Here is a 21,722-nt window from a genome sequence, read left to right as displayed (position 1 = left end):
CAGAGGTCTCTGAGCGAAAAGGATGCCAAAATTGATGCCCTCACTGCTCATAACAAGATCATGGATAAACAGCTGGCACAAATGGCTACTACTCTTGCTGAGAGACCCCAAGGTCAACTCCCTTCACAGCCCGTGCACAGAGAGTCTGTAAATGCTGTCACCTTGCGGAGTGGATATGAGTATGATGGGCCGCCTATGACTATTGAAGGAGAGGTTGAAGTACCTATCGGTGATGGTGTGACAGAAGACAGTGGGAAAGTGCTTAAGGAGAAGGAAGCTAGCACAAGGATTGAGAAGAAAGTTGAAATACACATTCCGCCTATCAAACTTCCTTTCCCTCACCGTCAGCTAAAGAACAAGCTAGACAAGCAGTTTGGTAAGTTCTTAGAAGTGGTAAAGAATCTGCAGGTAACGGTCCCTTTCACTGAATTAATTACTCAAGTACCTGCATATGCTAAATACATGAAAGACATCTTGACTAGGAAGAGAGCATTTAGTGAGGTGGAGACTGTTGCATTTACTGAAGAGTGCAGTGCCTTACTACAAAATAAGTCTCCACCCAAGTTGAAGGACCCCGGGAGTTTCTCTATCCCGTGTAATATTGGCAACCTTTTTATTGACAAAGCCTTATGTGATTTAGGTGCCAGTGTTAGTGTCATGCCCCTGTATGTATGTACTAAGTTGAACATGGGTGATTTAAAAGTTACCAACATAACTCTGCAAATGGCTGATAGATCTGTAAAATACCCCCTAGGTGTTCTAGAAGATGTGCCTGTTAGAGTAGGTAAATTTTTTATTCCCGTTGACTTTGTTGTTTTAGACATCGAAGAGGACAGGCAGATTCCTATTATTTTAGGTCGACCTTTCCTACACACTGTGGGGGCAATCATAGATGTCAAGAATGGCAAGCTGACTTTAAATGTGGGGGATGACAAAGTTACTTTCAGTTTAACCCATGTTGCTAAGAGTCCTATGGTAGAGGATTCATGTTGTGGAGTCAATGTTTCTAATGATTATTTCAATAATGAATTGACTCATACTAATTCTAATAACTTCTCGGAGAAAGCACGTGTTTCAAATGGTTTTGCAGGTGGAGGTGACCGGCATATCAACTCTTTGGCATGGGTTCGAAAGGAAGCACGATTTGATAATGTTGCGACCCAAAATGCCAAATATTATGTAAACGGCGGGCACCGTATTCATGATCGGGGTCGTGATCTGTCACTTCCCGCGCCATATAGCTCATCCAAGGCATTTGAATTAACACCAGATGGCACCATCTTTGGTGCCCCTATTCGATGAGTTGTCGTGGCTCTCATCCCCTTCTTTTCATTGTCTGTGCATAAACTGAGATTGTGTAATGGGGACATTGCATCAATCTAATCGGGGGATGAGTACTTCACTATCCATTTATTACTTTCTGCAGTGTACTTTATTGCTTTCGATAGTTTAGTTTTATTTCGTGTGTTTTGTAGTTTATTCTTTGCTTTAGAGTGGTGAGGAGAGGGTATTTTTTACTGTTTTGGGTGTATGATGATGTACAGGTGTTAGCTCCTAAGCGCGAGAAGTTAGAAAACATCGTAAGGAGTAAGTTCGCAAATGGCCCGACGGGCAAAAGCCGCCCGACAGGGCGCGTGTCGAAAGAAAAAGAAAAATCTCACTTCGCCCGACGGGCAGCCAGGCGCCCGACGGGCGGTTTATTACGGAGCTTCAAGCGTATCGCCATACGGCCGACGGGCGAGAGGCGCCCGACCGGGCGCATGCGAAAATTTTAACCAAGTGTCGCCCTTCGCCCGACGGGCGGACCTGTGCCCATCGCGCGGCCCACGAGCTACTGGCCCGTCGGGCGGGCGTTGGCCCGGCGGGCGAGAGGAGAAAAGGCTGATTTAAACACGGGATTCACTCCCATTATTTCACTTCTCCTTTCAATCATCTCCTTTTTGAGCCAATGAGGACATTGTCTGATTTAGCTTGGGGGGGGTGTTTCACTCACTTGTACATTTTAGGTATGTTTTCTTATTATTTTTGCATTTACTTATTTTGGTGTGTTTATTTTTGTGTGTGTTTATTTTGGTGTGTTTATTGCTTTCTAGAGTAGTTTATTGCTTTGAAAAAAAAAATACAAAAATACGTTCCGATGAATACAAAACCATGCTTCCCTGTGCCCCTTGATCGAAAGTTGTTTTGATTCTTGGTATTTGATGATGAGCAATGTTAGCCATGATTTGATATCCGATTGCTTTGATGCCTTAACATGAGTCAAGTCTGACTAACTATTTGTGGACTTGGTGCTCGGCTAGTTGATTTGGTTAGGAATGTGTGATAGCTTCCTGGTGTGTCATTGATTTTGAGTATTGATTTGATGCTATTAGTAGTGTTTTATGACTCATATACATGAACATTATGGAGGACGAAGGCATTTTTCTATTTAGGTAGCCTTCAGATGAAATTAGATACATTTGTTCCCTCCTTTTCTATCCATGTTGTTGCTTATTCGGTGACTAGCCACATTACAAGCCTGTGAAAACCCCATTGGTTAATAGTCCCAAGCCTAGCTTGGGGGAGCTAATAGTAGTGAGGTGAGGGAGTTGTAGTGTGCCATATTTTGAGCACAAAGTGATTGTTGAAAAAGGAGTTCGTCTTATCATGTTTGTTGTTGAAAAATGAGTTGAAAATGAAAGAGATGAAAGAACAAAACAAATGTGAAGGTTTCTAAAAAGAAAGATAAAAGAGAGATTGAAAAAGAAAAGAAAGAGAAAAATCTATTACTCTCAGAAAAAGTTCAAAGCATTGTTTCAATCGAGTTTTGCAAATTCATATCCTTATAAGTGATTGGTAATAATTGTGAAAAAGGCAAGAAAGTATGGTGTTGGTTATTTGTTGTTTTGTCATGTGTTGAGTGGGAGAGTTATGGTCATTAATTTGGTTGATCATGGTTGTATTTAGGATTTATGCTCCCCAAAGCCAAGGCTTTAAGCTCACATTTTTCCCAAATTTACCGCACCCTTACCTAAGCCTGACATTACAAGCTTTGAAGACCTTCCGACCTTTGTGCATAGAGTCGTACTTATGTGAAAATAGTTGTTTATCAATGCAAGTTATGACATGACACATTCCGAATCGACAACTAGGTTGAGTGTATGTTTTTCTAGACACACGAGTGTTGTGAGTTTGGGAGGGCATTGTACACTTATATGTTGGGAGGAGAGCGAACGGGTACATCTTTTATCCGCCACATAAATGAGTGACGAGTGTGTGAGCACTAGTCTTGAATTCCATTGTGCATTTGTGGTTCGCTTTGCGTGACGATTGTTAAGGTGGATTAGCGGTTGGATGGTTTTAATTGGTTGACATTGATGCATGCTCGTCGGATTTTGCCTTGAATTATGTTTTTCATTTTTGAAATATGTTGGGGGTGAAGTTGGTCTTGTATTTATCGATAATTTCTTTTCTTAGGGACAAGAAAAGATATAGCTTGGGGGAGTTTGATATGTTCATATTTTATAGTGTTTTTACCCCCGTCCCTTAGTACTTTTTGATCTCAAATGAGCTCTTCGGAGCGATTTTTAGTACTAATGTGCTCCTTGTAGTGTGTTTGTAGTTTCAGGTTCATCATTGTAGGAATTAGCATATTTTTTGTGCATTTCTTACTCATTTGAATCAATGCAAGAGATTATGTACTTTCGAGAGCACACACACTGAGTTGGAAGAGTTTTCGAGCAAAGCGGATATTGAAAGAACTAGAAAATCGACACTCGTCTACTCTTTTGATCATAAGTTACGTTATACAACTCCAAATGAAGTGTTTCTATTTGGGTTGGATTCTAGATTTCAATAGCTTTCCAACGATTGGTAACTCGCCTAATTTCGACGAATAATGAAGGAGATATGGCGTTTTAAAGATAGAGGATCGTGCAGTTTGTACGCGCGCCCGGCGGGCGAATGGCTGCCCGACGGGCGAACGTCTGCCCGACGGGCGGGAGCTGCCCGACCGGGCGCGTGCCGATGATTTCTAGAATGTCTCCCTCCGCCCGGCGGGCAAACCTGCGCCCGTCGGGCGGATTTCGAGCTGGTTGCCCGTCGGGCGGAAGGCTGCCCGACCGGGCGACGACAACCCAGGGCCTTGTTTCTCGCGGTTTTCTTCCGGTTTTTCCTTATGTTTATGGGCTAACTATAAATACTAGGCTTAGTTATTTTAGTTGGACCATCTGATTTCTAGTATTGAAACCCTTAGTTTTATTTTCCTTAGTTAATTTCTCTCTAAATTTATGCAAACAATTAGTTTACAATTTCAATAAAAATTCAAGATTTCTATTTCCATTGTTTTTCAATTAAGGTATTGTTCACTATTTCAATTCTTTGCTTAGCTCTAATTATGTTTTCAATCATGATAATTGCTTTGTTTATTGTTAATATGCTTGAGTAGTCTAATTCATAGGGTTTGGGAATCCATGAATAATATGAAGGGATATTGAATAATCATGATTGTTGGCATTGTAATTGATTCCTATTGATTGGTTCATTCCACTATACAATTATATTTGCGCAGGTTTAATTGTGGTAGTTATGCAATATCAAATTAAGATTCGAGAGATGCAATTTGATATTTAGGCTTGTGTCAATAGGTGGAATTAGAGTTAATACGTAGCGAGAGCCCGTTAATTCTAAGTCTATGATTAGTATCGATTCGAGAGAGCATGCTAGTCTAATTAATTACTTTGTTGATTATCGTGATTGTTCATTGTCCTGGATTGTTATTTGTTGGTGAACCTATGCCCTAGATTCCTTAATATATTGATTCTTACTCGTTTGATTATCGTTCGTAGTCTTAACATACAAACCACCAACCAATTCCTGTTCCCAATAGTCTAGATTAAATAATTGATAGTAGAAAGAACATTGTTTCCCTGTGGATTCGATCCTGACTTCCCTTGCTACCTAGATAGTGGACTTAGGTTATTTTTGATTAGGTGATACGACTTTAGCCTGTCAGGGTGATGGGAGCCAACCATACACCAAAATAAGTCGGGCAACTACCGACAATCGGGCCATACCGACAGGAATTCCAATGCACAACGACATAAAAGAGAATGAAACAACGTCTTGTATCATTCTAGGAGTACAAGTTTTCCGGCAAGACTCCCCCCATTGTTCTATTCAAGGTATATACGTTCCAAGAGTTTTGAAGCTCTTTGGGTTACACTTTACGTTAATTAATATGTTATGTTCAAGGCGACTCAAGACTCTACTCAAGACACAACATACAAACAATTAAACAATTCCACAATGAATCTTCATTATTTTACTTCTTTAGGACTTGTGATCAAACATAGACTCAAGTGAAATTACTCCCATTGTTCCTTCTCAAAAACACTGTTTGAGATAACCCGACATTGCCTATTAACAAGCGGGGTGTGCCCTTAGCACGAATTGTCCTTAATTCAATTCACATAGACTCTCTAACATATTCTACCCCTTTGGTAGAATATATATTGCTCACTGGCAATTTTTGAATGGCTCCATAATTATGCCAGACATCCTGTACTATAGAATTACAATAATAACAACTTGCATGCGCAATACTCATACATGAAAACCAACTTGAACAACATGCTTGACATAATTCAACGATTATAAAAGTCCATAACATGCTAGTTCAATATAATCTATAAAGCATAATTCACTTCATAACATGCTCGTTCACATAGATTCAATAATAATAATAACATGCTCGTTCTCAATATCAAACATGAATTCATAAAACATATTCATTCCCAATCATTAAACATGAATCCATAACACATATAAGTTCACATGATTCGCATTCAATACACTTCACAAAGTCCTCAAGGGATGGGTGGTCACCCTAGTCTTGTACGTACCTGGAATACCTAAGTACGGGGGCCACTGTGCGAATCACGACTCACTAGAAATCAACTCCTACAAACAAAATAAGAGAACTAAATTATTATCCATGTTTACTAAATTTCCAGGAACTATTTATGATTCTAAAACTCTTAGTTTAATTAGAAATTAATCATTAATCGTTAATTTAATAGTCTCAAATAGTCAGCTCAAGTCCTAACATAAAAACATTGACTTTTTAGCTTTAAAACCATTAAAAACCAACTTTTTAAAGCTTATAAACAATCTGAAAATTTTAGTTGATTCCCATAATTGAAATTGTCATTAAATTATGTGAATCAATCGCTTAATTAATTTGAAACCAAAATCCTAACAATAGTTTATTCCAAAAACATGTTCTGACTTCAAAATCAACACTTTATTAACTTATTAAATATGAAAATTATAAATTCAATCATCAAAACCAATCTCTTCAATCAAAACACAATACTAACCCAATAAGGTGTTCATAACCGTTTTAATTAATTTAAATAACCCAAATATTTAAAATAATCACAATAATTAAATCAATTTAAAACTGAAAATTAATATTTTTGAAAATAAATTTTTGATTAAACAATTGATCAACACACACACACACAACGATTTATTAATCGTGTGTGTGTGTGTCGGCCAACACACACGACAAACACAACAAGCAACATCAGCGACATCGCAACGCACCGGGAGCAAGGGCGCGCGCGCAAGGGACAAGGCAGGCGAGCGGGGCGCTGGACACAGGCGAGGCACAACGCGCGCACACACAGCTCTGTTGTTGTGCTGCGACGGGACGCGAGGTGAGGGACGAGTGGGCAGCGCAGCGAGCACGACCACACAGCACGCATGCACGTAGTGCTACGTTGCGGCTGCGGGAAGGCGAGAGAGACGGGCGAGGGCTGGCTGCCTTGTGCCGCAAGCAAGGGCGAAGAAGAGAAGGGGTGTGGGCGTGGAGTGTGCCGCAAGGAGAGGGAAAGAGGAGAGAGAGAGATTTCTGAATTTTTGGTTGTGAGGGTTTGACATGAGGTCTATTTATAGGTTTTCCCTCCCTTGTGGGCTAGGTTAGGGTAGTTTTGAGTTGGGCTTATTACCGGGCTCATTTAAGTTTACTCCTTGCAAGCTTTGTTGGGTTTGATCAAGGAAAAACAACCGGGCTTTAAATAAATCAATTTCGTTTTCGAAATACGACCCAACAATTCCCGATTAAATAAATTCATCGAATTTATTTAATAAGATACGGTTTTTGAAATTAATTAATAATTAAATTAATTAGAATGAAAGCGCATTTAATTCTCATTAAATGAAATTAATTTATAAAATACTTTATAAAATACGACGAAATGCTTTATAAATATAATAAAATATATTTATAATTATAGAAAAATACGAGGTATTACAAGTATGACCCAAAATATCTTGTCTTGAAGCATCCAATCTTCATCACCATCTTGTTAGCTTGGCATCGTCTTGAATTTTCGTTCACTTGCTAACTTAAAGTTCTAAACTTAGAAATACTTGAAAATAATAAATTACATTAAAATTTCCATGGTACGCAGACCATATTTAAAACTTTATATTTAAAGATAGAACGGTTCGCAGACCGTATTTAACTATCCTAAATGGCCATACTAGTCACTTGGAGTACCTTCATTACATAAAATATATATTCTATGCATTCACCCATTCGTACGCTAAAACGAATGGCCCATGATAATAATGCAAGTATTTACGTGAATTAATTAAAATGCACGTTCACATAAACGCGTCCTAAAAGATTAATCAATTTCCAAATTATTAATCGTTAGACTTTATTCTAATTAAAACTGAATTTAATTAAAATAATGCGACCTACGAAAATAATTAAAATAATTATTTCATTTTAGTTTCATTTAGTGGCTCCCACTCAAACCAATAATTATTCCGGATAATTAATTATTAAATATTAAATTAAAACTCGCGGCCCGGCCCAAGTAAATAAAATATTAAATTAAATATCCCGTTAGCCCAAATTAATGCAAACATGTCAAGCCCAACGAAATAAACAAATTTAAGAAAAAATGTCCAAGTGCATGCTCGGGCTAGGTTTGCGCCCAAACCATTTCCGCGCTTGTGTGGCCTACTAGGCACACAAGCAATGCTCGCACACCACGCAGCCTGGCGCGCGCGTCCCAACAACTCCATGCTGCCCTGCGCGCTTCGTTGTGCTCGTCGCTGCGCTGCGCGTCGCAAGGCTTCGTGCCTTGCTTTGCTCGCAGCACTCGCAAGCCAAGGCGCCTGCCTTGCTCGCCCTTTCCTCGCCCAGCGCGCGCGCGGCACGCAGCTCGCTTGCTGCTGCCCGCGTCCCTGCGGCTCGGCAGAGGCATGGCAGCCCGCGTGGCTGGTCGAGCCACACGTCCACCCACCCTTGTGTTCGTGCCTTTGGATCGTACTACGGACCAACTTAATTAAAAGAAGATTTTAATTTCACGAACTTTGCATTAATGTTATTTTTCATAAAAAGTTACGATTTTTATTTTCGAAAAACAACGGTTTTTACGATTTAATAAAATTAACGACAATCCAATTTCGTAAAATATTAAATCAAATTCAAATTTTAAGAATGAACGAACCAACCAAAATTTGAACTTTTAAATAATAAAATCCAAAACTTTAAATCGTTCTTTAAACATTTAAATTTCAGATTTTAATAATTAGGTTTAAGTGCGATTAAAATTAACGAAACCATTCAAAATTTTAATCCAATAATTTTTAAAATTAGCCACTGACCCATGAAATTATATTCCCCTTTCCCAATTAACCGAAATATTAGGTCTAAATTATTTAAAAAATCAATTAGGGGTCTAATTTTTACGAATTGGGGAAAAGCAAAATTAGGGTTTATACTTATCGAAAATATCTCAAATGTTTAACATAGATCAATAATATACCCAGAAATATTGTGTCAAAATTTAAAGCAATTCCGAGGGGTGTAGATTGAACTTTTGAATGAATTACTTTTCGACACTTTTAATTTTTATTAAAAAAATTAACAAAAAGGCACAAAAAACGACACTTCGAGGCCTATTTTTGCAATTCCGTTCCCATGATTTGGTCTTAGAAAATTGTTTTCAATCAGATTAGGGTCAGAAAAGTCGAAAAACCGAATCTTTTTGATTTCGGAGCAGCTTACGCGATTAATCCAATAATCCAATAAAATTTCCGAAAAATCAACAAAAATTCTAAAAAATCCGACAACAGCAAAAATAATTAAATCATGCTAAACCATGCTTTGAATACATAAGGCTCATGATACCACTGTAGGGGAATATAGTTAAACATAATAACATGTACGGAAACAATCCCCAAAGCCATGAAATATGTATAAAGCACAGATTAAGCATACTTACATTCGAAACGTATTTTCCTAGTAATCTGTCAACGAACACGAACTTAGAACTCCACTTGTCGTTCCTCTACTTGGTTCACTGACACGATCAGATCCGTCTTGATAACCGTAGCTTAGACAATCAATCAAGAGTTTTTGCTTTTTCGGAAGAACTAACTTTTGGAGGCACAGAGAGAATTAGGTTAAAAAGTATAACCGATAGAGATAAATATAAAAATCGATCATTCGGGACAAACAAATCAAATAAAATGGAAAGAACATCTAACCAATCATGGGAACAGAATTAGGGTTCTCTGAGTGTCTAGGGTTAGAGAGTGATTAGTTGTCTGGAAAACACAAGTGTATAGGTTATTAGAATAACCTAGCAACCAACCGGCCAAGCCAAAAGGCCATGACCGGCCAGCAAGCCCACACGGCAATCGACAAGCAAGCACGCAGCCAGCTGGGCCATGGGACGCGCGCTGCTGCTGCTACATTGTCGCCTTTGGCCCGCGCGCACACGCAGCCGCTTGGCTTTGGGCCAGCGCTGCTGTGCTATGTTGCCGCGCACCATGCGCCCATGGGCCTCGAATGCTTCGTGTATTTGGCTCGTGGGCTGCTCTTCGTATTGCGTCTAAAATTGTCTTTCGATAATTTATTTATCTTGTCGTACTTGACGATCCAACGTCGTACGATACGATTATTTGTTTCTCCTAGCTTACGAATATACGCAACACGATATACAGTTCCGATGCAAGGTCGTATCGTATAATACGTTTTCCAAAACTAATTCCCGAAAAGCTATTAAATGAATTTCCGATTCATTTAATCCGGTGATGTATTACGTGCCATTGGTGTGACCTTGTAGGTTCAGTCAAGAGTAAGTTGTGAGCTTAATATTCATTAGAACTCACTGATCGGAAGCATTGTTCCAGCTAGCTGTTCCGATCACTTGATCTCACTGAATTAATTGTTCGCAATTAATCTGAACCTTTGTATTAGCTAGACTAAATGCACCTTGGTTGAAGGAAATATTTCCTTTAGAGCTTTGGTGGGAAGTTTGTGGGGCCTCAACCTTAGATGGGTTGGCAGCCCCCTTCGTTCCCGTCATTTCAGACCGGTTGGCAGCCTCAGCCGTTTCAGCAGCCTGCACGTCCCGGGTGGGTGCCCGCGGTACAGACGCAGAGCTAGGACTCGTCTCAGTTCGAGACCCTGATTGATGGTATGCATAGCTCGCAGGGTGCTGGCACGAGTGGCGGTGCTCATGTTGACGAGGATGAGGATGAGCTTTTTCCTCCGGGGTTTACTGGGACCTCTTAGTAGGCTATATACATGTATTTTGACATGCATCATTTTTCATATCATGCTACAGACTTTGTATATGTTATTGCATTTTATACTATATCTTATTATTATTTGTCTATGTATGCGTCAATTTCGCGAAAAATGGGCCATTTTCAGTATTTTTGCCTTAGTCGGAGGTATTGCCTTTTCAGGTATACCGACTCACCTAAACAGAAAAGAAAACAGAAAACGCATAACGAGAAATGACGCACTTTAAGATTTAGGGTCAACAATGCTTATCAGAATCTTAGTCAAAGTAGAATTCTTATTTAGAAACGAGCTCGAGTACAAAAGTTTATGACACTAGTGCAATCCTGGCTGTCCTAGAATAGGGGGACTTATAACAGAGTTTATATGGGATTAGACTTGAAAAACCGAATCCTCGTGGCTGTTGGAGTTTGTGCGGAGCTGAGTTGTCAGCGCTGGAATTTACCAGCGCTCAATTTGGCAGCGGTAGAATTTTCCAGCGCTTGACTTTGAGCGTTGGAATTTTCCAACGCTGGTTTCTTTTCCTACAGAATTTCATATTCGTATATCCGTTTTTATTAAACTCCAATTCTTGCTAGGCGTGACTATAAATAGAGGGTGGGTGTGCCCCCTTTGATTTTTATCTGGCAATATTCTCTATTTGGCACCATGTTTATCAATGATGACATTTTCCTTGAATTTAAGGATGAGATGCAATCTTTGGCTCATGAGAGGTATTAATGTATCGACCCCGTGTTCTTCGCCTGAGGGCTTCTGAAAGTGCGGACCGTGCTCTACGCTTTCAGCGCTCAAAGGATGGGCGTTGGAGCGCACCGCTTTTAGGCGCTGGAATTTTCTGGCGCTTGCTTCAGGAGCGCTGGAATATTCCAGCGCTTGGAGTCCGTTATGTCGCATTTTCTAGGCGTTATTTTCTGCAAAATATGCGAGCCTAGCCTATGAAGTCTGAATAGTTTTATTTTTTATTTTTTATTGTTGAATGCCTTGCTGTAAATTAATTTGCTGAAAAAGTTTCTCTTTTTTTTATTGGTTTGTGAGTTATGATTGTTTGCACATCGGACTGGTCTCCACCCGGGCTTATTCTTATATGTAGTATTTCTTTAGCTGATCTAGATTAGTGAGGTTTGCGAATTCTGCCCCATCAATGTCGAATAACTTTACCGCTACCCCTAGGAGGATGGTTTTTACGAAATATGGCCCGGTCCAGTTTGGTCGAAATTTTCCTCAGGGGTCTGTGGTTGGTGCACGGACTTCTTTAAGCACGAAATCGCCTTCCTTGATGTTGCGAGGTTTAACTTTTTTGTTGAATTGCCTCGCTATACGCTTCTAATATACTTGTACGGGGTGCAGAGCTCTTAATCTTCGTTCGTCAAGTAAGGTGAGCTAGTCATATCTGGCTCGTACCCATTCTGCTTCGGGCAGCTTACTTTCCAAGACTATGCGAAGAGAAGGGACTTTTAATTCTACGGGTTGAACAACTTCCATTTTGTATACTAGGGAGTATGGCGTTACCCCTATAGATGTGCGGATAGAGGTTCGGTATCACCAGTTGTAATGCTAAAGTCTATTCGGATAATGTTAGCAATCGCTGTGTATTACGATTACGAAATATGGCAGATGGATGTCAAAACCGCTTTCTTAAACGGCATTTTACCAGAAACTGTGTTTATGACACAGCCTAAGGGTTTTGAGGATCCAAAGAATTCTAAAAAGTTATGCAGGCTTAAGAAATCCATTTATGGATTGAAGCAAGCATCAAGGAGTTGGAATATGCGTTTTGATGAAGCACTAAGTGACTTTGGCTTCGTCAAAAATGCAGCCAAATCTTGTGTATACAAGAAAGTCAGTGGGAGCAAATCTGCTTTCCTAGTATTATATGTCGATGACATATTACTTATCGGAAATGACTTTTATGTTGAACTTTGTCAAGATTTGGCTTGGAAAATGTTTTTCGATGAAAAATCTAGGAGAAGCACAATACATATTGGGCATCAAGATCTATAGAGATAGATCTAAAAAGATGATTGGAATTAGTCAAATAACTTATATCAATAAGGTGCTTGATAGGTTCAAAATGATTGACTCATAGGGAGGCTACCTACTCATGTCTCATGGAATGACTCTAAGAAAGACTTAGTGCCCAATACACTAGATGAGAGAAGACGAATGAGTAGGATTCCATATGCATCATTGATTGGTTCAATAATGTATGCTATGATATGTACATGCTCAGATGCTACGTACGCACTTAGTGCTACGAGTAGATACCGGTCAGACCCAGGAGAGGCATATTGGACTGCTGCCAAGAACATTCTAAAGTACCTAAAAAAAGGCACAAAGATGATTTCCTGATTTATGGTGGAGATGATGAATTAATTGTTAAAGGCTATACGGACGCAAGTTTCCAAACCGACAAAGATGATTTCAGATCACAGTATGGGTTTGTCTTCTGCCTCAACGGAGGTGCAGTAACCTGGAAAAGTGCTAAGCAGAGCACTATTGCGGATTATACAACTGAAGCGGAGTACATTGCTGCTTATGAAGCAACAAAGGAAGCTATTTGGCTAAGGAAGTTCATAGGTGAACTTGGTGTAGTCCCCTCCATTAAAGGACCGATAGCTCTATATTGTGACAAAAACGGAGCTATTGCACAGGCAAAGGAGCCTAGACACCACCAGAGAGTCAAACATGTACTTCGTAGATAAGCAAGATTAGAACTGACGACAACATCTCAGATCCATTAACTAAACCTCTGTCGCAAGTGAAGAACAACTCGCACACTGCAGCTATGGGAATCAAGCATGTTGGAGAATGTCTTGAATATCCTTGATGAATGTTTTAAAGATTTAGAGTTTAATACTTTGTAAAACATTCTGGTTAACCATTCATAGAAATGAACAAAATTCATTTTCCATTTAATTTTGTGGTTTATTAAATGATGAGTCCTTTAAATTTGACAACATATATTCAAGATAGACTGCCAGGACTGGCCTTGTGACTAAGAAATGTCTATCAAGTGAACTTGAATGTCAAAAATTGAAAATAGTCCCTAGTCGGAAGTTTTGTATAAAGGTGGACGCATAGAAAGCGCTAGACGACTAGAATGCAAGATGAATAGTAGTTATGTTTCTTGAACTTTGTGGACATGGCAATGTCGCAATCATTTGCGTAGATACTTACTTGATAAGATTAGTATCGGACATACTTATGAAACTTTACTGTAAGAGATCAAAATCTGTCGTAAGTAAATTTAATTACATTATTAGACACTAATCCACAATACCTGAGTGATTTGATATTACTTGTTTGAGAACTGGTAGCTTTGACGTTGTCAAGCGTCGCACCGTAAAAGGAGACTATAACGTTAACGCTCAGGTAATCACCTATCAAACGAAGTCTAACCTCAAGATCACAAGATTGGGATTGTCCTCCCATAAATCGGGATGAGTTGCCAAAAGTTGTACAAGGCCACTCCGAGAGCTAGAAACTGTAAAATGCATGGCTGTGCTCAGATGAATCATAGGCTATGATTATCTGTTTATTTGATCAGTTAAACTCTGACACCGAGAAATACCTCTGGACATAATAAGGATGACTACTTCTATCTTATGTTCATGAGAAGGCATCGAGCGACAAAGGAATTAGGAAATCGAGCGACAAAGGAATTAGAAATGGAAATATGGTTCGGATCGGAAAATATTATCGGAAATAGAAATATTGCCGGAATCGAAAATATTGCCGGAAACGGAAATATTACCGGAATCGGAAATGTTATCGGAATCGGAAATGTTATCGGAATCAGAAATATTACCGGAATTGGAAATATTAACGGAAACGTAAATATTTTTTTCGAAACGGAAATAAATTCCGAAATCGGTAAACGAATCGGAAGCGCGACGAGAGACAAGCCGGCCCATCGCTCGACGAGCAAAGACCGCACGCACAGCGCCAGGCGCAAGGCCCAGCGCCAGCGCTAGGCCAAACTCCCAGCAATTGTGCTGGCTTTGTGCGATGGGCCACGACAAGCAGCAACGAGCAGTGGGCCGAAGGCCAGCAGCGAACCTCGCTTGGGCCAAGACAGGCGTGCGCGCCAGCGTGGCCTTCATGTCTGCGTTGGTGGCAAGCGTCTTGTGCACCAAGGCTTGTACGGTTTCTTAAGCGCCAAGTTACTTGGGCCGTAAGACATCGGTTTTCCTATTTCTACTAAGATTGGATATTTGGGATAAATTTGAAACACCTAGAATTTGATTAATCCTAGAATCTTAATGCTACTAATTAACTAGAGTCCTAATAGGATTAGTTAATTGAATCCTAGTAGAAAAATAATTCCTTATTTCCCACCCTATAAATATGTGGTTCATAATCACAATTTATACATCAAGTATTAATTACAATTGCCTATCACAAGTATTGTGAGTTTTCCCTAGTGCAAATAAAACCTTAGAGAATATTGTAGTCGGTTGAATCTAAGGCGGATCTGGACGTGTTGTGGACTATCTACGGAGGGACGACATTTGGAGTCCTGGCTAGTTCTTGTTCGGTTCGGGAGCAGCTAGGGAAGGCACGCATCATATATGTAGTATGTATCCCGAATTATGCTAATTGACTATGTGGCAATTAATTTGGATTCCCGGCTTTATGGTTTTTCCACATGAATTATATTGTTCATAACCCTACAAAAATCCCACATAAAAAAGCCTATCCAAGGCAAAGTTAAATCTCGCTACCATGCAGGATCAGTCCGAATCATCATCAATCACAACCTCAACAGGTCCCTTGCCCATGTTCCGACTCATATACCGCTCCAAGTCCTGGTCAAGCTCTGTCCCCGGGGTAGCTGGCTCCTGCTCCGAAATACGAAGAGTACTGGGAAACTGTTGAGGTCCCTGCTGACGGGAAAAGAACTGATATGACTGTTGGGTCGCAGCAAATCGGCGTCGCATCTCCATCTCCTCACACAAGTGCATCCTCTCATATTCTTGCCAATGAGCCATGGTCAGCATTGTGAAGCCGACACTCAATGATGGGGATCCGCCCATGACTCCATATCCACCCATAGGCGGCCCCTGAAGTGGCTGAATACCCGTATCTACAAAGGAGTACGAATACCTGCCAGTCTGGATAGAAGAAGAGGGAACATCCCTCAGATCAGCATCTGAGCGCCTCCGACGAGTCTCAGCACTTGATTTAGGGCCCGGACCCAAATTCCGTCCGATCTGGGGAGCTCTATCCTCGGACTCTCTACGGCCCCGACGGCGCTCCTATACAAATTTCAAAATTCAAGCATCAGATATCTATGTACAAGTTACAAAATACAAACAACACAGAGAGGATAAACCTACAGCTCGCTCTAAACCAGCGAGCTTCCTAGTCATCTTAACACAATGCTACTTCAAAGAGTCTATTACGACCATCCAGCGGTGCACTCTTGCTCGAGGCGACTGCATACATACAAAATTCAAAAGTCAATTTTTATATACAAGAATACAACCATTTCAAGAAATACAAAAGCACTCATAGATGCATAATGCTCAGGAAGAGCGTTGGCCGTCATCCGCTCTGAAGGAGAGGCCACCGGGACAGTGAACTCTACCTGCTACACATCCGAGCCTAAATCCCTCGGGTCTCCTCAACCTCAAGAATGGTCTGAGAGGCCTCAAAAAGCTCCTCCCGAGACCAAAACACTAGGATCCACGTCCTATCGGTCTACAAAAAAGGGTGGGTCAGTACAAACAAATACAATTCAAGTAGCAAGTTCAAAAGTGGAGAACAAGGCATACCAAGCCAGCACGTGGCTGTTGGGGCAAATGATGTCTCGGGTGGAATACAAGGTCCGTCGGCTGCCAGCCACGACCGTCAAAAGTAGGTCTCCCCCGGGGGTCATGCCTGAGGGGAGCGCCTCCATCTCAACAGCTTCATTATCAGAAGCGTCCTCCATAGACGCCCGACTACTTGAGCATTCAGCTAGTTTCCTCCGAGTGTGACGAGGCATACTAGAAGCATTCAAAATACAAAAAACAACATCCAAGTCTGGGGGCTATCTTATACTAGCCCGTACAAAATTCAAGAGCCTAAAAAAATCCAGGTGGCAGTAAAAGTCTAGCCAGGGACTTCTATTTCAAGAGACTATCCAAGGTCAACACCAACGCCTAGGCTATCCATGCCTAAGCAGGTATTCAAGTTCAACACCAACTCCTAGGCTATAGGTCAACATCAACGCCTAGGCTATCCATGCTGAAGCAGATATTCAAGTTCTACACCAACGCCAAGACTATTCCTATACAAGACCCATAAAGGTCCCCAATAAAGTCGGCGTCTACAAATTCTAAGTACAAGATTCCAAGTGCAAAAATTCAAATTCGTATTCTATAAAGTTCCAACAGTTCAAGTTCAAGATGGCTATCAAACAATTTTTCATACAAAGTACAAGCAGCCTACTACTATCTACATTTCAACATTTCAACCTATTCAAGAAACAAATTCATCATCAACAATACAAGAACATTTCAAGTACATATTTTATCCTACATGCAATCCAAAGGTAATTTCAAAAACAAAACTTGAAATACTTACATGGACAAGTGTAGAGGATATGCAAGAACAAAAAGACCAAAGGAAGAGAGCAATCGAACTTTGAGAGAAAGAAGAAGCAAAGCAAATGTGCTCGACCAAGAGCACGGCGGGGGGGGTACATATACACAGCCCCTACGCCAAGCACTAGTGTTGCGTCAGGCATAAGCCCTAGTAGTCCGCATGCGCGGAATCTTAGAGATCTCCTCCGTGCTAATTGTACGTACTTTGCTGCTACAGTTTTCTGCACCAGGCATCAAACGTCGAATCAAGCTCCTTTCTTATAACTACGGGTATACATATATCCTATCAACTGTGACAGATAAATATCTCAAACGCATGAAACCCAAAAAATGTGCAGATTTAAGCTTTCTACTCCCAGCGGACTTAAGCTCCGGGAAAGTAAAAAAAAAATCCAAATTCCAAGAGTCAATAAAAACACTCTTTTCCCCAGTGGATATATTCCGCAGCAGTTCAAGCCTCAGGCGACGCTTCAAACAAGTACAAAACACAACGGATTCACTCCGGGTGTTCAAATTCAAAATTTGAAGGTTCAAAATTTTCGATGCCAAGGTCCGTTCTAAGTCAAAGGCGGAAAAGAAATGTAACTCATACAAAGATCAGAGTCGTCAAGTCGTACGGAGGTAGACTCTATCGTTTTTCTAACACTGGTCTTGTGTAGGTACCGGCGTACAAAGATTGGTCCTGATTGCAGAACATCTTAACTATTCTCCGTCCCTATTTGAAAACTTTGACTTTCGCTTTCCTAGCCGAACGCTCAGTTAAAGTTGGGGCTTCTGTAGACACCTAATTCGTATCTCCCCTAATGGGATGATGATGAAACCATTATCCTTGTTAGGTGGTTGGAACAACTCCGTGCGGAAGTCCCCATTGCTAAGATGTATTCAAAAATCCAAAATCCAAAGTCCAATTCCCGAACCCGTTCCCATTTCGGAACTCGGTACAAAGTTCAATTTCCAAAATTCAAGTTCAAAATCCAAACACAGTCTCGCCCAATAGACCTCTCCATTTTTTATACAAGGTCATTTCCAATCAAAATGCCGCTAAGCAATCCAAAATCGGGCGCAGACCACAAAACCGAACATGCCGGGCCCCGTCCCGTAAAACCGAGTCCAAATACAAATCTCAAATACAAAAGGTGAGTTTTTAGTCGCAAAATATTTCCTTAACCCCCAAGAAAACACTACGCTCCAAAGGTCGTACAAAGGTACAAAGCTCCGGTACGAATGAAAGGACGGAGTCATCGTCCTTCCTTGGCGGCATCTGGGACACGTCAGCAACGCCTAGCGCTAGCCCTGCACCTAGCGCTGGCGTGGTTTGGATTTTAGCTGGCTAATCCCCTATTTAAACCCTTCATTTTCACCCAAAATAAGGAGGAGAATTTTAATACAACGTCGTAATACATATTTTTCCGCTTAAATTCCAAATACAAATTTCAATCTTCAAAAATCTTCAATATTTCCTACAATTTTTCAAACATTAAAGCAATTGGGAGTACAAATCGGAAATCTAACCTAAACCTAAAAAGGTAAAACCGAATCCCTCGTACAAATCACCATGATTTAATCTAATGTTCTACCTTTCTTATTTCAAGTTTACTAATCCTATGATGTTCTTGTGATGTTCATACTCACTTGAACTAGGAAATGTTCCAAAAGGAGTAATCTTTGAGGGGATTTCATACTTGAAACCCCCCTCAAGTGATCTTCCAAAATCCCTTTACAAGTTTCAATCTTTATGCTTTGTTTTCAAAAAAATATGATTAGTAAGTTGAAGCTTTTATTCTTGAAAGTGTTCCTTACAACAATCATCATCAAATCTTCAAAAAATCACAACTTTATACAAGTTCAAGCATGTTTGGGAAAGTGAAAACCCTTTTCCAAACTAGAACACATGAACATTCAAATTTCTATTTTCAATATTCAAAGTTCTATATTCAATATTCAATGATGTTTAAATGAGACCAACTTCTCTTTAAACTAAAATCAATTTCAAGTCATGGAGCATATTAAAAGTGAGGCCTTTTAACAAGGACATGTCTAATTTTTAAGAATCTAACCTCTTAATTTTAATATTCAAGTTCAAGTTTAATTTCAAGTTCTATTTCGATATTCAAAATAAATGATGCCTCAAGATGAGCAACTCATCTAAAGTTAAGATTTTCTAGATAATTGAATCTGTGTCGGGCACACTTATTATTAAGAAGTTGCTTACCGTTCGGATCTCAAATACAATCGTACAATTTCAATACCGCAATTTCAATACCGCACTTTCAATACCGCACTTTCAATACCGCACTTTCAATATCACACTTTCAATCTCGCAATTTCAATATTGCAATTTTAATATCGCACCCTTTACTTCCCTTTCCAAGGCGATGTGGATTTGTACGCATTTCAATAATTCCTTTTCTATTTGTGATGATGCTTTATGTGTTTATTGCTTTCATCACCCAACATGCTAAATACAACAATATACAAAAGGTTACAACACGCTTAACACAGATAATTTTTGGACAAACCTGCCTTAGGTTCTTTGAATTAACTTTAAAGCAAAGTGACCACGTACAAGTAGCAATTTCAATGTTTCTAAATACATGATTCAACCAACCTAGTGCATGATTAGGATTTCGCAAAACAATCTTTGTCTTGTGTTTTAATGTGTTTATAAAGCCTACCAAAATATGCGGTTCGTTCCCGTACCCGAATCTCACACATTCGGTTTCCAGATTCAATGCCTTGTCCAAAAAGAGTCAACTTTGGCCCTTCCAAACGGGAACCTTAAAATGTTTGGTGGCGACTCCGTCGAAGTTCAATATTTGAAAGCCGTAGGGGTATTTTGTGCACTTTCTTATATTTTGAACTTTGATTTTCTATGTTCAAATTCAATTACATCATTTGTGTGAACCTAGAATTTGGCTCCCCTTTCGGGGTGGGATTGAAAAGATCAAGTCAAACCTAGTCGATCACACACTTGACAAATTGGACAAGTTAGAGACTTTGGAGAGTCTTAAATAAGATTCATCAAGCTCTCATAAATTACATACAAAATTCAATTTACCAGCTATACGAAATACGAAAAATACCACTACAAGAGAAAATGGAATGCAAATACCAAAAAAACCCTACACCTACAATCCTTGGTGTCATGACTTATGTCTTCGTGGAATTGGCAGTATAACTTTGGGTCTTGACATTCGGCGGGAGACTTCATCGGAAATGGTCGCTCTAAATCGAACCTGGTCCCTACATCCACCAGGATTGTACGGAGGTCCGTATTATATTCAAAGAACTCTTTCTCTTATGGGCGTCCCCTCTTCTACCCTGCAGATGCGAGGTATTTCTCCTTTGATATTGTCCAACTGCGATTGGTTCTTGTGGTCTTTTGATCTGTCGTTTCTTTCTTCCTAGAGTATTCCGCTGCTTCTCATGTGTTGCCGTCTTTAGATACGCTATATATTTAAGTTGCATGTATGAATGCTTCACCCTCGTCCAGTACTTCAGCCATTGTGCACACACTTTACTTGACCAAGTCAAACTTGAATGACCCCTTCTCTAAACTCTTGATGAAGTTGTCAAAGGAGACTCCATCTGGCAAGTTTGGAATCTGTTCGGCCTCCAGATTGAAGCGTTTCACATAACTTCTCAGTTACTCATCCTTTCCTTACTGAATGTGGCCTAGATACATACTTGTCTTCCTTTCTTCTTTATAAGCCATCAACCGGCCTTGTGGAGAACATGACTTCTAGCTCGGCAAAGGAGGCAATAGAACTTGCGGGTAGCCTTTCGAACCATTTGGACGCTACACCTTTGAGAGTGGCTGTAAACTACTTACACCACATAGCTTCGGTGGTTCCTTGTACATACATATGGTGATGGTATGCGACCAGATGCATATCAGGATCAATGGTACCGTCATAGGACTCTATGGTAGGAGTTTTCACTTTGGGTTCCTTTGGAGTATTCATTATGGCTTCACATAAATGGGTACTCATGTGCCTCAATGTCAAGTTGGTTAATCCCTACTGAATGTGACAGGTGCGCTCCCGACCGCTGGAGGCTATTCTGTGGCGCATGCCAACTCTAGGGGAGGTCATTTGAGTCTTCCCTCGAGCGGAGGGGTAGAAGGGTCGGTCTTCCATGACAGGAGTTGATCCAGTGTCTGATAATTCGAACTCGACCTCATAGTGTTCATGTCGTCCTGTTAGTGGATATTGGACGACGGAAGGATTTATTCGAGAAGCTGGTTGTGCCATCTCCTGGCGTCGAGCAGGGAGAGCCCGATTATCACGTTCCAAAGTTGGCCACTCTGCAAAAGGACTAGCACCTCTGTTGGTATTGGCCGAGAACTTTCCCCAGCCCTCCAAACATTTGACCTAAGTGGCATTCTGCTTATCCGATTGAAGCCAAGGATAAATTGTCCTCGTGGGACTGCCCTCTCGGTACTGGTATTGTAGATTAGCATGTTCCTCCGTATTTCTTATTGCGGAGTGGTGCTAATTTGTTGTTGGAAAGTTTGGTTCATCTGTTGCTGAAAT

Source organism: Spinacia oleracea, chromosome 4 (genome assembly GCF_020520425.1).
Source record: "Spinacia oleracea cultivar Varoflay chromosome 4, BTI_SOV_V1, whole genome shotgun sequence".
NCBI lineage: Eukaryota > Viridiplantae > Streptophyta > Magnoliopsida > Caryophyllales > Amaranthaceae > Spinacia > Spinacia oleracea.
This window is presented reverse-complemented; position numbering follows the sequence as displayed.